Source organism: Opisthocomus hoazin, chromosome 8 (assembly GCF_030867145.1).
Source record: "Opisthocomus hoazin isolate bOpiHoa1 chromosome 8, bOpiHoa1.hap1, whole genome shotgun sequence".
NCBI lineage: Eukaryota > Metazoa > Chordata > Aves > Opisthocomiformes > Opisthocomidae > Opisthocomus > Opisthocomus hoazin.
The window spans coordinates 13,683,763-13,702,238 of NC_134421.1; positions in this window are offsets into that span (position 1 = coordinate 13,683,763).

Below are 18,476 nucleotides of genomic sequence, written 5' to 3' on the forward strand. Positions count from 1 at the left end.
ACCTCATCAGGTTCCTCTCTGCCCAGCTTTCCAGCCTATCCAGGTCACGCTGAATGGCAGCACAGCCTTCTGGTGTGTCTACCACTCCTCCCAGTTTGGTGTCATCAGCAAACTTGCTGAGTGTACATTCTAACTCTTCATCCAGGTTGTTGATGAAGAAGTTAAACAAGACTGGGCCCAGTACTGACCCCTGAGGGACACCACTTGTCACCAGCCTCCAACTAGACTCAGCGCCGCTGATGACAACCCTCTGAGTTCTGCCATTCAGCCAGTTCTCTATCCACTTCACCGACCACTCATCCAGCCCACACTTCCTCAGCTTCCCTAGGAGGATATCATGGGAGACTGTGTTGAAAGCCTTGCTGAAGTCCAGGTAGACAACATCCACGGCTCTCCCTTCATCTACCCAGCCAGTCATGTCATCGTAGAAAGCTATCAGATTGGTCAGGCATGATTTTCCCTTGGTGAATCCATGCTGACTACTCCTGATAACCTTCTTTTCTTCCACTTGCTTGATGATGGCCTCCAGGATAAGCTGCTCCATCACCTTTCCCGGGATGGAGGTGAGGCTGACCAGCCTGTAGTTCCCTGGGTCCTCCTTCTTGCCCTTTTTGAAGATTGGAGTGACATTGGCCTTTCTCCAGTCCTCGGGCACCTCTCCTGTCCTCCAGGACCTCTCAAAGATGATGGAGAGTGGCTCAGCAATGACATCCGCCAGCTCTCTCAGCACTCATGGGTGCATTCCATCGGGGCCCATGGATTTGTGGGCGTCCAGATCGCTCAAGCGATCCCTCACACAGTCGTCCTCGACCAAGGGAAAGTCATCATCTTTGTAGGCTTCTTCTCTTACCTCTGAGGCCTGGGATTCCTGAGGGCCAGTCTTAGCACTGAAGACTGAAGCAAAGAAGGCATTCAGTAGCTCTGCCTTCTCCACATCCTCCGTCACCAGGACACCCGTCTCATTCAGCAGCGGCCCCACGTTGTCCCTAGCCTTCCTTTTGCTGCTGATGTAGTTGAAGAAGCCCTTCTTGTTGTTTTTGACATCCCTTGCCAGCTTCAATTCCAGGTGAGCCTTGGCCTTCCTCATCACATCCCTGCACGCTCTCACCACGTTTCTGTACTCTTCCCAAGTGGCCTGCCCCTCTTTCCACATTCCATGGACCTTTCTCTTCTGCCTGATCTCTGCTAGAAGCTCCTTGTTTAACCATGCAGGTCTCCTGCCTCCTTTGCTAGATTTCTTTCTCAGGGGGATGCATTGCTCCTGTGCATGGAAGAAGTGTTGTTTAAAGAGCGACCAGCACTCATGGACCCCCCTGCCTTCAAGAGCCCTGGCCCACGGGATTCCTCCCAGTAGCTCCTTGAAGAGGGCAAAGTCAGCCCTCCTGAGGTCCAGGGTTTTGATCCTGCTTATCACCCTGCTTCCTCCACGCAGGATCCTGAACTCGACCATTTCATGGTCACTGCAGCCGAGTCTACCTCCAACCTTCACATCCTCCACCAGTCCCTCCTTGTTTGTTAACACGAGGTCCAGCAGCGCGACTTTCCTTGTTGGTTCCTCCACCACATGCATCAGAAAGTTATCATCGATGCTCTGTAGGAACCTCCTGGATTGCGCCTGCCTAGCTGTATGGTCTTCCCAGCTGATGTCAGGGTGGTTGAAGTCCCCCATGAGAACCAGGGCCTGTGACTGTGAGGCTGCTTGCAGCTGCTTGTAGAAGGCCTCATCAACCTCCTCCTCCTGGTCAGGCGGCCTGTAGTACACACCCACCGTAATGTCACCCTTTTGAGCCTGTCCCTTAATTCTAACCCACAAGCTTTCAACTTGTTCCTCATTTGCCCCCAGGCCAAGCTCAATGCATTCTACTTGCTCCCTCACATATAGAGCAACTCCCCCACCTCCCCTTGTTGGTCTGTCTTTCCTAAAGAGTCTGTAGCCATCTATGACAGCATGCCAGTCATGCGAGTTGTCCCACCACATTTCTGTGATGGTGACCAAGTCGTAGCCATCCTGCTGTATAATGGCTTCCAGCTCAGCTTACGAACAGAATAACACAAGTCCTTCAGATCACTCAGAGGCCACAGGATTCAGGGATCCCTTCAGCACTTGTGAGCAATCTAATTGCACAGACTTATTGAAGAAAAGTAACCGCAGCTTACACAGAGTCAAAAGTTCTCTCTTCCCCCTAAGCATCTTTTCTTACTAAAGGGGAGGGGGGAACTCACACGACGCAGAGGTTAAGCCTTCCATAACTCAGCGTTTTTAAAACCAAAGCCAGCTTTCCCTCGCGGACTTGCTGTCGGTGTGCTTGCAGAGGCTTCCCTTCCCTTCCCATCCCATCCCTGGGGTGGTACCGCCAGCCCCCAGTCCCCAGCCGGGGCCGTTCCGCGCCCGCCCGCGCCGTTCCCGCGGGTTGCCGTCCTGCGGGAGCACTGCTGCTTTCCCGGCAACAGCTGATCGGGAGGCTCCATCTAGTGGTGCCCAGGAAATCCACCTTCGCGTTTAGTTATGGGCTCCTGAGGCTTCCAGAAAGAGCGTGTGCTGCATCCTAAGCTTCACCCCCCCCACACCCCTCCCCAGAACGGGGTAGGCAGGACAGCCCTGCAGAAACACTTATGACCAGGCATCAGTCACTGGAGTCCTGGACAGGCTGTAGACTAAATTAAGCCACCTAAAAAGCCTGAACTAGGTGTTAGCACACAATAGCCTTTGAGTGGGCCCTGTCCTGGGACCTTCAGGCTTCCAGAGCCACAAGTGGGGCTCCCAGACCTGAGACATCACGTGTCAAGACAAGGACTTGCAAAAAGAGGGGTCCTTACACCCCAAAACCAGGTAGCTTTGTCAAAGGGAGCAACCCCATTGTGATAACGTGACCATGTAATGCAAAATTCAGTATAAGGACAATAAAACTTCTAGAGTTATTTAAAGTCTATGCTGCTTTCAGCTTTCCCCTCCCCCAGCCAGCTACTTCTATTCCTCTTCTAGTCTTCTTCAGGAATGCCATGAAAGCAGACACTAACACAAATGAAACAGACCTTGCTTAGGACTTGACAGTTGCAACCTGTCCTTAGTTACATGCATTCAAATAAGTTTTTGAGAGACAAGCGTGCTGTGAACTTAACAAGTTTCAGTCGTTCCACGATAACACACCAAAATTCTTGTCCCATAGTAAATATAGGATCTTTTGATGTTTAGGAAAAAAAGTAATGAGCTACCTTCACAAGCTTTTGGCTACCAGTCTATGTACAGCATTTACTACCATTATATGGCACAGTGTAAGTTTTCAACCTTGTTTACCTCCCAGCACGTCCATGCTTTATGTTCTCTTCAGCTCTCCCATCTCCAGAAGGACAGTCAGCAAGGCAGCTTCCCTGGAAAATTCCTTTAGGTCAAAGTCCCCCAGTCAGCATTTGCTCAGTTTTTCCCACACATCCAGCTCTCCAAGCACCATATCAACCCTCCTCCAAGAGCCTCATATCTTCTCACAAGATTGTAGGTGCCTTCAACACTTTTGCTAAAACAACATAACCTCTAACCAAGCAGGGGTAGGAGGTCTCTCCCGGACTTTTAAAGGCATCCACGACATCCACCAGTGTGAGTCAGCTAATTAATTGCCCAGGTGATACAGCACAGGCACAGCTGGGCTCAATGCCCATCAGTGATGCTGGGCAGCAATTGGTTTTTGCGTGGGGAAAATCCCATTGTGGAAACGACATTGAGGCCTGATCTCTTTGGGCATGTTTCAAAAGCAAAAGAATCAGTACCCCAGAATTTGGACATGGATGAGGTTAATTCCTTTGTCACAGCCCTGTAATCACTCACCCTACTGCATAAAAATTACTGCAGGTCCCAAACAGTTTTAGATCCTTCAGGCATTTTGCAGTCCAAATTACTTCTCACCCAGCTTAAGCAAAATGGCTAATCAAGTGAGAATTCATGACACAGGAGGTAGCACTTGCCCACAGACTTACAAGGCTTCTTAAAGGAGTAGAAAACCCCCAGTTTTTAGAAATAAAGTATTTCAAAGTTGAATAACCAAACACTGACTGAAAACAGATCTACTGCTGGGCTGCAGCTGCCAACACATCAGCCAAGGGGAGCATGAAGTTGTGGGTAGTCTCCAAAGCAGGGATGGCTTTTTAACTTCACTGTTCTCTCTCATGTACTTGCACAGACTTTCTATCCAAACATCTTAAGAGCGATAAATGAAAAAAGACTATGAAAGAGCTATGATAGTAGTGGTAACATCATTAACTGGTGATTTCTCTGTGGTCTGGTTATGACATAGATGGAGTATCTGTTCGAATTAATAAAAGGCAAACAACACAAAGGACCTCAGTGCAAAGTGATGGAACAAGGGTTCATCAGCTATTTTTCTTGTATTAAACTTTTGTGGGGCTTTTTTCTCCCAAAAAATGAAGAAAGCTTGGAGGTCAAACTGGATTATGCATTGAAGTAAAATGTTTAGGTGTACATAGGTCTTTCCACTCCCAAACAATACCTTGTTCCTCAGATGACGAAACCACTTTGTTTTTTTCCTGATACCCGTTTATTTCACCTTTCATGTACCAAAGCTTATGATACAATGAATACTGGCACAGCAACGAAGGAAAAAGAGCAAATGCACCTTCAGCACAACTGCATTAATTTCAGTACAAGTTTGCCAGGGCTGCATTTGGCCCAGTACCCATATACAGTAATTTCAGCAAGTTTTTGATGTAGCCATTATTAGATAGACTGTGTTATTATCCTTGAGAGGCAGGGCAAGCAGTGGAGAGAAACAAAGATGTTTTGGGACAATCTGCTTGGATGTAATGAGGCAATAGGGAGCTGGCAAACCAGTTTGTTGGCTAGAGACAGGCGGTGGGTCCTGGGAAAGGCGGGATCGCGGTATGCAGCTTGGTAAGAAGCGCTGATTAGAAAAAGCCACTCAGCCACATCTCTGGCAGTGGGGGTCCTGCAGCGGGGCAGAACCGTGAGGTGTGTCAGCCCTGGGCATGCCAGCCAGGGCATCTGCAGAGAGGTTATTGAAGGGGCTTGTTCCTGCCTCCTGGGACACCAGGAGAAATCCAGAAAACTCACCCTGTGTCACATCACTGTTAGGTGGGCTGGGGCTTTCAGATCTGGCTGGGGCTCCCCGCTCATGCTGGGAATATGGAACAAACTTGTATTGTCAGCAGAACCCCACCACTGCAAAACTAGAAAGAGAGGAGTATTACACCTGAAAATAGATGCAAAAGCAGACTTCACTCTGGGTACCCCCAGATGAAGCCATGACACGTGGAAGAGTCTCTCTGTGACCAGTACTGGGGGATGGGTGATCCAAAATTGCTTTTAATATATGTATTAGGATAATTCAGCCCTGGCCAGAAAAATAAGTCCTCCAGGAAAACAGGGACCAAAGTTAAAAAGGGATTATTGAATCCTCCTGGATGACAAGGGAGATCAGCTGAAATGGTATCCTGTCAGAAGTCTGTATTTGTGGTGAAACTGGGCAAAAAAAAAAAAAAAAGCCTTTTTTCTGTATATGCCAGACAGGGATAGCTGTGCTTTGAACCTCCACAATGCAGCCTTAAGCTCCATAGTCATGAAAATAAACCCACTCCAAAACAAACTGAAACCTGAAGGCTGCATCCTCCTAGATGAAAACACAGCACCTGAACAAACCGATCTTTTTGATCAGAAGTTGCCTGTGCCTCAGTTCTCCATGAGCAAGCCAGGACGATGACACCCTTTCACCTTGCAGGACTTGGTGGGTCGCAGGTGGTGCTGGCTGAAGTCTCAGGTGCTTTGGTCAGAAGCTGCCGATTGCCATGTCACCACAGCTGGTTTTGCATGAGTAAAACATTGGCCAGATGCTGGCTGGTCAGGATTGAACACCTGCTCAGGAGTGATCCCTTTGAGCTCAGTTACACACAACCATGGGCAAAGCATCTCTTGGCATCTCCTCCAGTCATTTCCAAAGGGCAAGCGGATCTAAACCCAGGGGGGAGACTGAGAGGTGCCTGTTGAAGGGCTTTTTCAATGTCACATGAGAGCCCTGCGGAGAGGGGGAGGCTGGGAATTGTCTGGAGGCAAGATCTGGCTCAATCACTTTTTGCAAGGCTCTGGTTATCGTAAGGCAAAAACTGGCTCCATCAGGCTGTTTTCTATTGAAGATAAAGTGGACCTTACCCTAAATTTCATCAGGAAAAAAATGCTTTAAAAATTCCAATTATTTCCCTCTCCTTTTTCACTACCTTCTTTTCTGCCATGCAAAACACTCCACACAACAGTATTGTTAGTTCCCATCGCACTCCCCTTTATAGCTGTGGTTATTTTACATATAAACCCTCTAAAGCAGAGGAAAACATATTGTTCTGTAATTATGTAACCCTGCATAATATCGGAAACAATAAAGTTTTCACACTATTTGTTTACTTGTGGTGTTTTCGTGTCAGCCAAGGACAATAACATCCAGCTTCCTTCTGTAATGCCTGAGCCTAAAAAAGGGTTAAGACTTTTCTCATAGGCGTTTGCCTCACTTTGCCTCCCAGTGCAGGGCTGAGCTGGTTTTGCTTATGTCTCTGAGTGTTCTCTGTCACTTTTCCCTTGTCAGTGATTTACCCTTTTGTGGCACTGATATTTTGCATAGTTAGCTACCAGCACAGTTACTCTGGCTCTTAGTCTCCATCCAGAGAAGAAAGCAGCTCCTTTACTGTTTATGCTGTCTCTCCAAAGACAGTTTTCATCCCGTAGACATATTTACTTAAGGAGTATAAAAATAATTGGAATTTCCTCACTTGTAACTATGAAAATAACTTTTTCTTTTCTTTTCAGTGCCCTCTGCAGATACTGCACTAAAAGCACTCTCTCAGGTTAACCAGGTTATTGTCAAGAAGCCTCCCAAAATCAATGAACTATCAGACTGACACCACCGCTACACTTCGGCGTGCTTCACGTCAGCCTGGCCCCCATGCGAGAGCCGGTAAGGAGGACAGCAGTGAAAGCCCTTTTGGTCAGCAAGTGCAGGATCACAGTGTGGTCAGAGCGGGAGGAGGACGGAGATCCCGGGTGGTGCCAGTGTGAGAGCTGAGCCCAGCGACTGGGTCCAAACTTGAGACGGCAGGAAGCCGGACGAAGGGGCGGGAGCCTATGGCTCCGTCCTTGGCTTCCTGACAGGCACTAATACAGGTCTCACCTCGGCACTAGCAGGGATCGTGTGTGTGGATCTTGGTTATGCTGAGAGCTCTCTTTCGGTATTAAACCGTGGTCCAAAGCAGGACCGTTTCGATAACTGTGGGTGTCAGCAACAATATAAAGCTTTACAGGGCTATATCTCTAAATGCGGATTGCAACAGAAAGCTGGAAATGTTTCTTTAGGCTGGGTAAAATTCAGTTCCAGGATTGTCTCCCCTACTCGTTTCCTGCAAAACAGCTGAAATTGTTGGGCTGATTTTGTCTGGAGCATATTTAGCCAGAGGCAGATACCCACCACGGAAAACAGCAGCCTGAACAATCTGTTGATGTTGAAAGCAACAGAAGACACACAGATAAGAATGTCAAGAAACCTTAACTATAGCTGTTCCTTCCTGCACAGCCTATAATTAGATACTGGGGTAGTACCTTGTGCATACTTAAGATACAAACCAGAATACTTTTTGCTTATTTTTCTGTCTCTGCATTCCCCTCTGTGCTCTTTGTGTTGTCACTTGCCAGCTTTCTGATAAAGCAATATATCTGAGGCTGATATTTGCTAGGAACCACTGTGGAAAATGTTTGCTACAAAACAAAATGCTATTAATTTCTTTTCCGAATAAGTGCAGAGGTTTAATTTCCTGCTTCTCCACTTTCCTGACTTCTCTTGTTAACCTCAATTTATTTTTTCACCTCAGCCTGTAAGAGAGGTTTGCAAACCATGGTGTCATTTCAACACTTATTTTTCATTCTGATGCCTGATTTGTGAAAACATCGTTAGATAGTCTACATTTTTTTTTAAAAAGACCCTTTTTCAGATGCCTAAGCACAAGCCGAGAAGCTTGACTAGAGGCTGCCATTTTTGGATACCCTGGCCCTGTCAAAGTGCTCCTCAGGCTCTTACGTCTGAGTGATGATCATGGCCTTTTTCGGAAGTCAAGAAACACAGCCAGTATTTCAGGGCACATTTTCAGTCCTGCTATCTAAACCCCCGGCAGAGGTGGCCCGTGTGCATACCCCACATTGCCCTTGGCGCTGCATTTACGGATGAGACCAAAGTCTGGCTGAAACATGCTTGTATCTGCCTCTTCCCGGCTGGCATGCTGGCCTGAAAGTGCCTTGGGGAGTCAATTAAAAAAGCGACATATTACCACGTTAGGGAGAATTGAATGGCATCAAGGCTCCCAGACCACCACTCACGGAAGGCAAAGGGAGAGCTGTGATGGCCAGGTGGGCTTGGACGCATTCCAATCTTTGCTGTATGTCCCTGCCAGCTTGGCCAAGTCCACTCCTAGGAGTTATTTAACTCTGTCTGAGTCATGAGGGTCATGGTACCACTCCCAAATGAAAACTTTTGCCCAGCTCCAGCCCTAAACTGGGTTTTGTTACCCCATGACTAAGAACACTTGAGTTGCAGCACAAACATGCGCCTCCTGCTACGCCTGGTGACAGGGTACTAAGCCACCCTCCTTGACTTTGCTTGTGCATGGCAAAGTACTGGCCACTGTCAAGCAAACCAGGGATGGATTTATTCTGTCATTCAAGACTCTGGTAAAAGACGAGTTCATTAACTCTAAGTACACTTCACAGAAAACAGAAAGAGGCAAAGTCTCGAGCTGTTTTTTACATCTCACTGTTTGCCTCCCTAGCAAAAACTGTGCTGTTTGTCTAGATGACGTAGGTTTCTTCTCTAGAAGAGAGAACTAAAAAATCCGTTCTGTTAACTACCAGAAGTTCCCTACCAGCCACATATGCCTAACAAATCAGTGAATGTGACCATACAGGTAACTTTAATGTTTTTAACTACTGCCAAAAGCTAAAATAAGTGTGGAATTTAATACAGGTGTTCATGAAGTACCTCAGAAAGGAAAAATATTGGAGTGCATACTCATTGAAAGAAAAAGAGAACTTCTTTTAGTGTCTACTACAAATTTTAGTTGAATGGGGAACAACAGAGTTAGAAAAACCTGAAACATTGGCCTGTTCTTTTCTGCTGTCTCATTTTAATGAACTTTTTGTACATGTTAATAAAAGTTACTTATTCCTCCTCACATAAAATCCTTAATGTATTTGCAGTTGTGCTTTTCTAGCCATTTCTTTATTATATCAGTTTCTCTTTCCCAGGATTAGATTGGGTGAAGGACACGAAACGTTGTTAATTATCAGCTTTTACTGCTGCAACTGTAGTCAGGCTCTTCTTGGGAACATTTCCAACTGAAGGCCAACATCCTACGTGCGTTAATGCTGAGGAGAGATTATAGGTGTGTAAGTAAGTGACTGCATTGTCCTTTTTGGTTATTACTGAGGGCTGTCCCTATGCAAGTGTCTAAGGCATATTCACCAGCCATGGGATGACCATAGCTCCCCACCTGCCCCTGCAGCACTACTACAAGGATGCTCTGGATGGTGATGTGCAGGACTTTCACCTCCTTAAGAGCCCTGCTGTGAACTCCATACAGGACAAGAGAGTTTTGTCTTTTTTCCACATGACATTGGCATTGAGGTTGCCGACTTGCATCCAGCGCTGCCTGTCTTCCATTGCCTGCCACGAGATCCTCCCTCCTTCAGGCACTTTTCCCTTCCTCTCCCCACTTTCCCACTCTATGCAGATAGCTGACTTTTCCCTCTATTGCCATAACAACAAGCAGCAGTTTAGCCATGCTGAACAGCCCTTGCTGGAGGTCACCATCCTCCATTTGAGGAAGCAAGCAAACCCTTGCTTTTTTATGGGCACTTCATTATCTTCTACAATGGGAGAGAATATCAGTGCTAGCAACCTTCCTCCACACCACTACCTTTACTTGGAAAACTCATTATCAAATGCAGCATGCCCTTAGCTGTATGGTGATGGGAAGATTTCCCCATAAGGGTCCGTGCTAGGAGGAACAGGATCCTCTGCAAGTTCCTGCCACACACGTGCATACACATTGACTTGTCATCTCTGCCTAAGCTTCTTCTAATTGTTGTGCTTCAGCCACCTTACCATCTTTTATATCCATAAGGGTAGGTAAGGAGGTAGCAGGGAAATTGCAGGTGTGTTAAGTGCCTTGCAGAAGGCAAAGCAGGAGATGAACTGGGAAACCTCTCAAAAAAATCAGATTTGCCCTAAGAATGACTCCCCAGCTGACCTCTTCTGTTCATGGCAACCCCGACCCATGAACCAGGTCCCATTACCTTGTTCTCTATTCTGCCTGCGCCCCTGCCCAGAAAGGTGATTTAGGATTACTTGCACAGTCTCTTTCTGTCTCCCACAAAAGTTCACCCACCCAAAGAAAGGGCATGGGTAGGTGTTACTGTGCCTTCTGAGATGTCCATAATGCAATGTAGGCAAGAATCCTCATATATGCCAAAACTGGAAAAGGAAACAATGCCCAAATATCCTGCAAAGGGCTAAGCTGGCCTGGATAGCTTGCAGCTCTTCCACCTCCCTCATTTACCACTGCTGGGTTGGCCACTACCTCTACTGAGGGTGCATCACGTGGGCAAGCATCCCATCTTGGTGAAAATCACATAGTTGTCCTTAGCTGCAGCCTCTGTCCCTATAGGCCCTGGATACAGCAAGCGTTTGACGGGCTTGCCCTCCTCCTCCTCAAGGCTGCAGGAACCAGCAGTGATGACTCTGCAGAGGGAGCATTGGACAGGGCTGATCCTGAGATGGGCTGTGGATGGTGACCAGGCTGAGGGGAAAGGCCCTCACCATACTCAATACAACAAGCATCAGACTCTTTTTTCTGAAAGGCTTTGGTAATCTAATAACTCACTTTGGTTAGTGTAGGCTTGGTAAAGAGTATTTAACCGACTGATTAAGTGGCTCAGAGAAGCACACCATGCCAGTGAAGTTCGATGTTTCCCCACCAGCCATAGCAGTACAGAAAAACCCACGAACAACTTTACTAAAAATTGATAGATGAGTGCATACACTGGGTCATAAGCCTCAGCCCAAGAGCTCTGCAACACCCACAGAGACACAGAACGGTAGAGCCACTGAGTTTGGAAAGGGCCACTGGAGACAGTCTTGTTCAGCCCTTCTGCTCAGACCACCGTCGCCTAGAGCATAAAAGTTGTGCAGAGCCATGCTTCTTTGGATTTCAAGTATCTCAAAGGGTAGAGACTCCACAGTTATTCTGGAAACGTGTTCCAGTGGTCAACCACCCCCACGATGAAAAAGAAGGGGATGGGAAGGGAGGGGAGGGGAGGGGAGTTGGAAGGTACCTACAATGATTATCTAGTCCAACTGCCTGATCACTTCAGGGCTGATCAAAAGTTAAAGTATGTTCTTAAAGGCATTGTCCAAATGCTTCTTGAACAGTGAAAGCCTTGAGGCATTTCTTGCCTCTCTAGGAAGCCTGTTCCAGTGTCTGACTACCTTCTTAGTAAAGCAATGTTTTCTAATATCATTATTCCTGCACTCAGGGTCCTCCAAATCAGAGGACCAGGCAGCCCAAGGTCTATCAGTGTTATTAAAGATTGAGGCAAAAAAAAAGCATTGAATGCCTCTGCTTTTCTTTATCCTTATTTGTCAGGTGGATGCCTTCCCTTCCTTGTCATCCTTAATCCTCAAAATGAGTCCCCTGGGCAAGTGAATTATACAGGTGGCATCTCAGTTCTCAAAACAGAGGTGGGAATGTTTCCTTTTTTCCTAGTGTGGCTGCAAGGGAACAGGCATGCTGTGAAGCACCTGGACACAGGAGCAATGGCAGGGTGTGGGCCATGTGTCTAACCTGACAGATGCTGATGGATCTGCTGTGGTGAAGTAGTTGCAGTGCTGCCCTGTATGAGCTGCTGCGTACAACCAGAATAAGTTCTGATGCCACCTCCTGGCATGCTGTATGTGACATGTCTTTTGTTGGAGTACCATCGCCAGGTTCTGGGCATGATTATTTTGACAAAATACATTCATAAATCACCTCACTGCTGGAGTTTAATTGGCATAAGGAAGCAGAACAGAATGTGGAAAAAATTTGTGCTGCAGAGTGAGCCAAAGATATATGGGGCCTACTCAGATGAAAAATGGGAGAATAATAGCACCTATTTTGAAAGGCATTTGACTTATGGGCCTATAACTCTAAAAATCTTGGTGAACGTGCCCCAGAATGAGTTGGAAACATGAGAAATTTGCTGCACACTAAGCATTCTCCCCCTAATGAAAGCAGGGGGGCTTCCCACAACTCCTTTTCCCTCCTCCTGCCATTCATCACCAAGTGGAGAAAAGTCAGAAGCTCCAAAGCACACAGGTAGAAATACAATCTTGACACTGGGTTTTACACCTCAATCTACCCCTTCTTTCAGCAAAGGCTGCTTTACACTATCAGCCTGTCTGCCAGTCCAATTTGTATGATGGAGGAGGCAAAGAGGAGGGAAGAGATGGGATGTCAAGAAAGGTCTGTTTCAGAAGAGATGTCAGGGAGGACCGATTTTCATAAAGTCATTTGTAACTGTGGAGCAGGGCCACTGCTGGCTGCGGGCTGAGGTGACACACGCTGCTATTATTCATACTAGACAAAACCATAGGACAGGCAGCCTAGCTCCTTTCGCTGCTGATGCTACTATCACTGGCTCCTCGGAGTGGCTTCAAACACTGTCCTGTGTCCCAGGGATGGTACCCAAGAAAGCTGGCTGGGTCTGGAGATGAGAAAGATCTGTTCTGGGAGACAGACAAGGAAGATGGTCTGGAAGAGCTCTGTGAAGGCATTTAGAGATGGCAACACTATAGATACCTCTTAGGAAATGGAAACCAGTAAAAGTAAGATGTGAGGCCATAGGAAGATGAACAGAGTGAAAAGGTCAGTGAGCGCAGGAAGAGTGAAGATTTGTTTGCTCTGAATTCATGAAGTATTTTGCCTGTTCAGAGCCAAAGCACCATAGAGTTTCAGGCTGGACTTGTTTTTAGTGTTTATTGTTTCTTGCTTTGGAAGAAGAGGCCTTTATAGCTTGACAGAAGAAACAAAGCAGTCTACCAGAAAACAAGTGAGGCATGAACTGCGATAAGAACAAGGGGAGATCTGTTTACCAGGCAGGATGAAAACATAAGTAATTAGCTTACCAACAGACAGAGACTGCTCTATCAAAAGGCAACATGATGCACAGAAGACCTTTACTGATGGACACATAAGAAACTATTTCAAGGAGATCAAATTTAAACTCAGCTAACAAGAAATTAATGCTGCTCTGTCATTAGTAATTCAGATGGCTCTTACAGAACACCTCACCTTCATTATCCAAACTTTTCCATTCCATTTTATTATTCATAAAGTATTCATGTGGCCCTTTGCAGTGAACCCCACGCTGACTGGGGGATGCTACTGGTTAACGAGCGTCCCATTCAGACTTACTGTGGATAAGAGATGGCCTTAAACAGAGTCACAAATGCAATTCTGTGATCTTAAAAAGGACTTTTTTGTCTGAAAAAGAAGTGTGGATGAAGGTCAAAACACAGGTCAGGAGACAGAAGTCAGAGACTGTCACTTCCGAACTACTGACGTCCTGTGTGACTCTCAGTAAAGCATGATCTCTGCATGTACTAATTTCAAAAGCTGAAATAATGGTACTAGTTACTTACTTCAAAAGGCTGCTATGATGACTAATCGCAAAAATGTTTATAGAACACTACCAAATTCTCAGGCAGAATACATCAGAGAAATGCAAAGTATTGTTTATAATTGCAGAGAAAAAAACTATGTTAAAAACATCAAGGTTGCAAACTCAAGCATTTAGAAGCTGGGAAAAGCCAAAATTAAGGTCATCAGTGAAATCTTAGCTTTGCTTCTCTGTTTGCATGCGTTACAAGGTACACTGCAATTATGACACGTTATTTTGGGAGAGTATGTGGCAGCTGTAGAGCAAAAGCTCTTACTCTATCAACATATACATAGAAGGCAACATATACATACAAAGGCAACAGACTCCCTTGTGGAGATGTGAGTGAAGTTGTCCAAAAGCCAAAATAGCCATGTATCCAAAGGTTTACTGTTGCCAAAGAATTAAGAAAAGGTGTGTGACAAGACATGATGCTGGAAGTATCCAACTTGGTGTATGTTTTACACTAATGGAAAGCAACACAACATACAATAGTGTTATTGACAGTGATTGGTAGCACTTTGGCATTCAACTCTTTGTTCGAATTTGTTTTTAACTAACTCATTCTGGTGTTGCTTGTTCTTTGATTTTATCACTTTTTTGTCATGTCTGTGGCACCCCATACTGCTGCTTTTCTTTTGTGCCTCTCCCTTCATCCCTTCTGATTGCCCTTCCTCCTCTTCCGCTTTGCTTTTTCCTCACACACCCTTCCAGTTCTTCTTCAAAACCCAGTCTTTCTCCTTTCCTCACTTGCATTTAATCTTACTGTATTATATTGCTGTCGTCTCTGCTAGAGCCCCATTTATGCTCTTCCTCTTCCCCAACCAAACGCCTTCAGATAAAAACCAATTTCTCTGGCAAGAGCTGCGGCAAAAGATTAGCATCACTTTGATTACAAATTGCACTGTGGAACTGAGAAGACATCCAAAGCAAGAGAGAAAAAATACTAGATAGCAGAGGGCAGGATAGTTTGTGAATGCCACAGAGCTCCGTGAAGTGTCTCCCTGCAATCCTGGCAGTCGTGCAACCTGAATGGCCGGGTCGCAGCCTGTGAAAAGTGGAAGGAGGCTGCCCAAAGCTCTGCCTCTTCTTCCTCCTCTATAGGATTTCTGTGTGGAATCACCCAGGAGAAAGCTAGGTTTTAGAGAAGAAATACAGTTCGAAGTCAAATGCGTAGTGAGCAAACTGGGTAAGAAATATTGCAGGGGAAATGAAATTTCAAACAGAGAAATGGGTTAACGATAAGCCTCTCAACATCTGGGCAAATTTTTCATGTCAATTTAGCTTGGGATAGGTCTATTAGGTTTCACTGGACTTGCAACACTGTACACAACATCAGAATTGTCCTATGGTATTTTAAAAATTATCCCCCCCTTGCCCACCCTGCTCTCCCTACAGCGTGAAAGTGTCTGTCTAAAGGACAGGAGCCACATTTGCATGACCCAAATAATAGAATTCAAAGTGTGTTAATGATCCAAGCTGCTGCATTTGGCATTTTGAAAGGGCAATGCTAGGATCTGAGATTATGGGCACAAAGACAGATTTAAGCAAATCAAATTCTCAGAAATATTCCCATATAGCCCACTAACTTGAATTACAATGTTTCTAGAGGTGACATTTAACTAATTATAGTATTTGGAGCAAAAGGACATGGCTTCCTAAGACAACTTTTTCATCAGATTCCTGAAATAATGTGCATTCCCAGGACAGAGGGATAGAGCCCACTGTGATAAATGAAGTGGAAACCTCAGCTAAAAACATTGGCTTGTTTCACATAGCATTAATCATTCCTTTTTTTGTCTCACTGAAGAGTATTGGCTTTTTTGCAGGCTGAGAAATGAGAGTGGGTCTGAGATAAAACATTGATTACATTGAGCCACCCACAGAATTATCCGGGAAGGACAACCGTAATTTAGATTCACAGCCTGTTTTACCTCAACTTACTCCAGGCATACAAGCCACTAGAGAGCATCACAAAGCATATGTACAATTCCAGGCTTATATATCCCTCAGCCAAGCCCATTGCAGAACTCTTCTCTTTTATTCCTAGCATGAGTAAACTTTCTGTCCATTGCACCGGATAACCCGGCTGTGCTATAATACAGTTTTCTTTGGGCTGGCTGTACGGACAGGAATTAGTTCATCTGGCTCACTGAGAGTGCTGAGTGACTCAGATCCCCCTGAAGCGTTATCACAATAACCTGGAAAAAACATGTTGCAATCACTGCTTAAAGTACCTGCAGCTTTATGGTGTCTGCAGATAATCCAGTCACCCTAGATGTAAATGATATAAAGAGCGTTGGACACCCTGATCTGAGGAGGTCTGCTGTCCCTGTGCCATGATGCATGTAAAAGAGACTGACAGGCAGAGCGACTGAGCCTGATCCCCTTTTCTTTTTCAGAGCGAGGAAACTGAGACAAGGCCCAGCAAAGACTTCCCTGGAACTTGCCCAGTCCATAAACAGTGACTTTGTATCCTGACCATGTGAACACATCCTGAGCCCTGCTGCTCCCTAAGCACTGCCTTGCTCCCACAAAAAAAGCTCCCTCCAGGCTAGTTGTTCTTAAAGAACTTGGCTAACAAAACTTGGTCTTCTCTCTTTGCTTTCACCACAGGCAGCAGTAGAGCAAAGTCCCCCGGGTACCTCATCTCAGAAATCTCCTCCTCATCCTCGCCCAGATCTCTCCAAAGGTGACAGGTACACAACTGCCATCCCTGAGCGGGTACAACTCTCAGAAAGGGCTTAATGTCAGAAGAACTTTTATCCTCTGGCCTGAGTACAAGGGAAGTGGATGAAGTATTATGCTCTGCATACTGTAGGGCATAAGCGTACAAGTTCTGAAGTTCATTTGGCCATCTCCCTGCTCCAGACTGGGCTTCCCAAGTTACCAGTCACTTGAGAGAAAGCAGGCTCACGCTCCCAGGGGAACAGCTGTTCAGTCCTTGAGTCCTTTGCTAAGAATGTCTCTTGGTTAACCTTCTTCCCAACCACAAGGTCAGTCTGACATATTACTTACCCTCCTTCAAGCGTTTCCAATGCATCCTCAGAGATTTCTTTCTACCTGATACAGACTTTTACCTTGTTTGGGTTGTTAAACCTGTTGTAACTGCTGTGAGGTACTCAGGAAGGTAACTGATATTTTCCAGAAGTCTCTAGTGGCAGAACAGTGGCTATAATTAACCATAACTGGTTTTTCGTCCTTCTCCCCTCGTTCTTACTCACAGAGTGCAGGCAACAGTGCACATAATAAGTGGTGGCCCTCTGGATGAAGCTGTTGTCTTTGCTGAAATCAAAACCGAAAACCAACCCAAAATGCAGCAGGAAACAGGCAGAAAGAGTTTCAGATACAAAAAAAAAAAAAATAATTACACTCATAATTTCCCCAACAGAATTATTTTCTGCTCCCCAGGGAACAGCTGTGTTCAGTCTAGATTAGCATCGCTCTACTGTTGACCCTTCAGAGTAAAGTTTCAGGGCAGCAGCTTCTCAAATTCTACATGATTTACCATCCATATTTTTGTTGTTGTTGCCAGTCATCCTGAGTGCAAAATAGCACTGAGCAAACCGCTGATTCCTGTTCAAGATCAGTCACGAGAGGGATCCTCCACCTGATTCTGCACACATCCATGTCACACAGAGAGCCATCAAAGAGAGGTGCTGAGCTGAGAGCAGTACATCTTAACTGGGGGAATCTGAGATTACAGACCATGTTTTTTGTTGCCATTGTGTCTTCAAGGACCACCAGCTTATGTCAAGCAGAGGGCATTGTGCTAAGTACTTGGGGGAAGAGATCAACTGAGCCCATCTCTCCTGCTGAGATAGGAGGAGCAGGATCCAAGGCACTGGATTATTTATTATATTATAAATAATAATAATAATTATTATTATTATTTATTATATTATTGCATGAAATACAGCCCCGGTGTGGGCTGCACTCCATGACACTGGTTTTGAAGTTTGCTCCACCACAGCAGCACCACCATCAATCACAACAGGAATGTATCACCATAACAGACAACTTGTTATCAGATTGTAAAGCAAGTGCAAGAGTGTCCTGACACCGCACAGACACTAAGAGATGTAGAAAATTACCCAAGGCTACTGCATTGCCAGATGTGGAAGCCAGGTAGTTTCATGCCCACATTAGGGGTTTCTGCTTCCTTTTGCAGGATTTTCTGTACAAGTGGAGAATGTAGAGGGCACCTCTTCCTAGCTCATTAAGGTGACTGACCTGGGTTTCACTTCAGTGTTTCCTGATAATCTTCTGAGCGTGAGGTACTGAACAGCAACTTTGTCCCCATGTCTATCCAACTCCATTAGCCTGGACCACACTGATACAGCTTATCTTTCAGTGGCATCCGCCTGGATTAGATTTAGGTCCTCAGCCCCAGACAGCAAGGATCTCCACCCGCAGTAGTTCTTTCCTTGTTGAGCATCCTCAACAATTCTTTGCAAGCTGGGTTTTCAGACCTTTTTCAGCTTCTTTTAATCCCCTGCTCTTCTCCTATATCTTTGCTTCTTGGCCCAATTTCGCAGGCTGCTGCTGCCAAGGGTGTACATTTTGGTGCTAATTGCCATGCCTATTGTGCCAGCCCCACTGGGAACTGAGAACTGTTGATACCAACAGTTTCTATTGGCTGCATTTGATATGAGTGATGCCCAGTCTGTTTTCATGGCTGCTTTTACCTTCTCCCAGTGTTTAGTTACTCTGTCAGACAAAGATG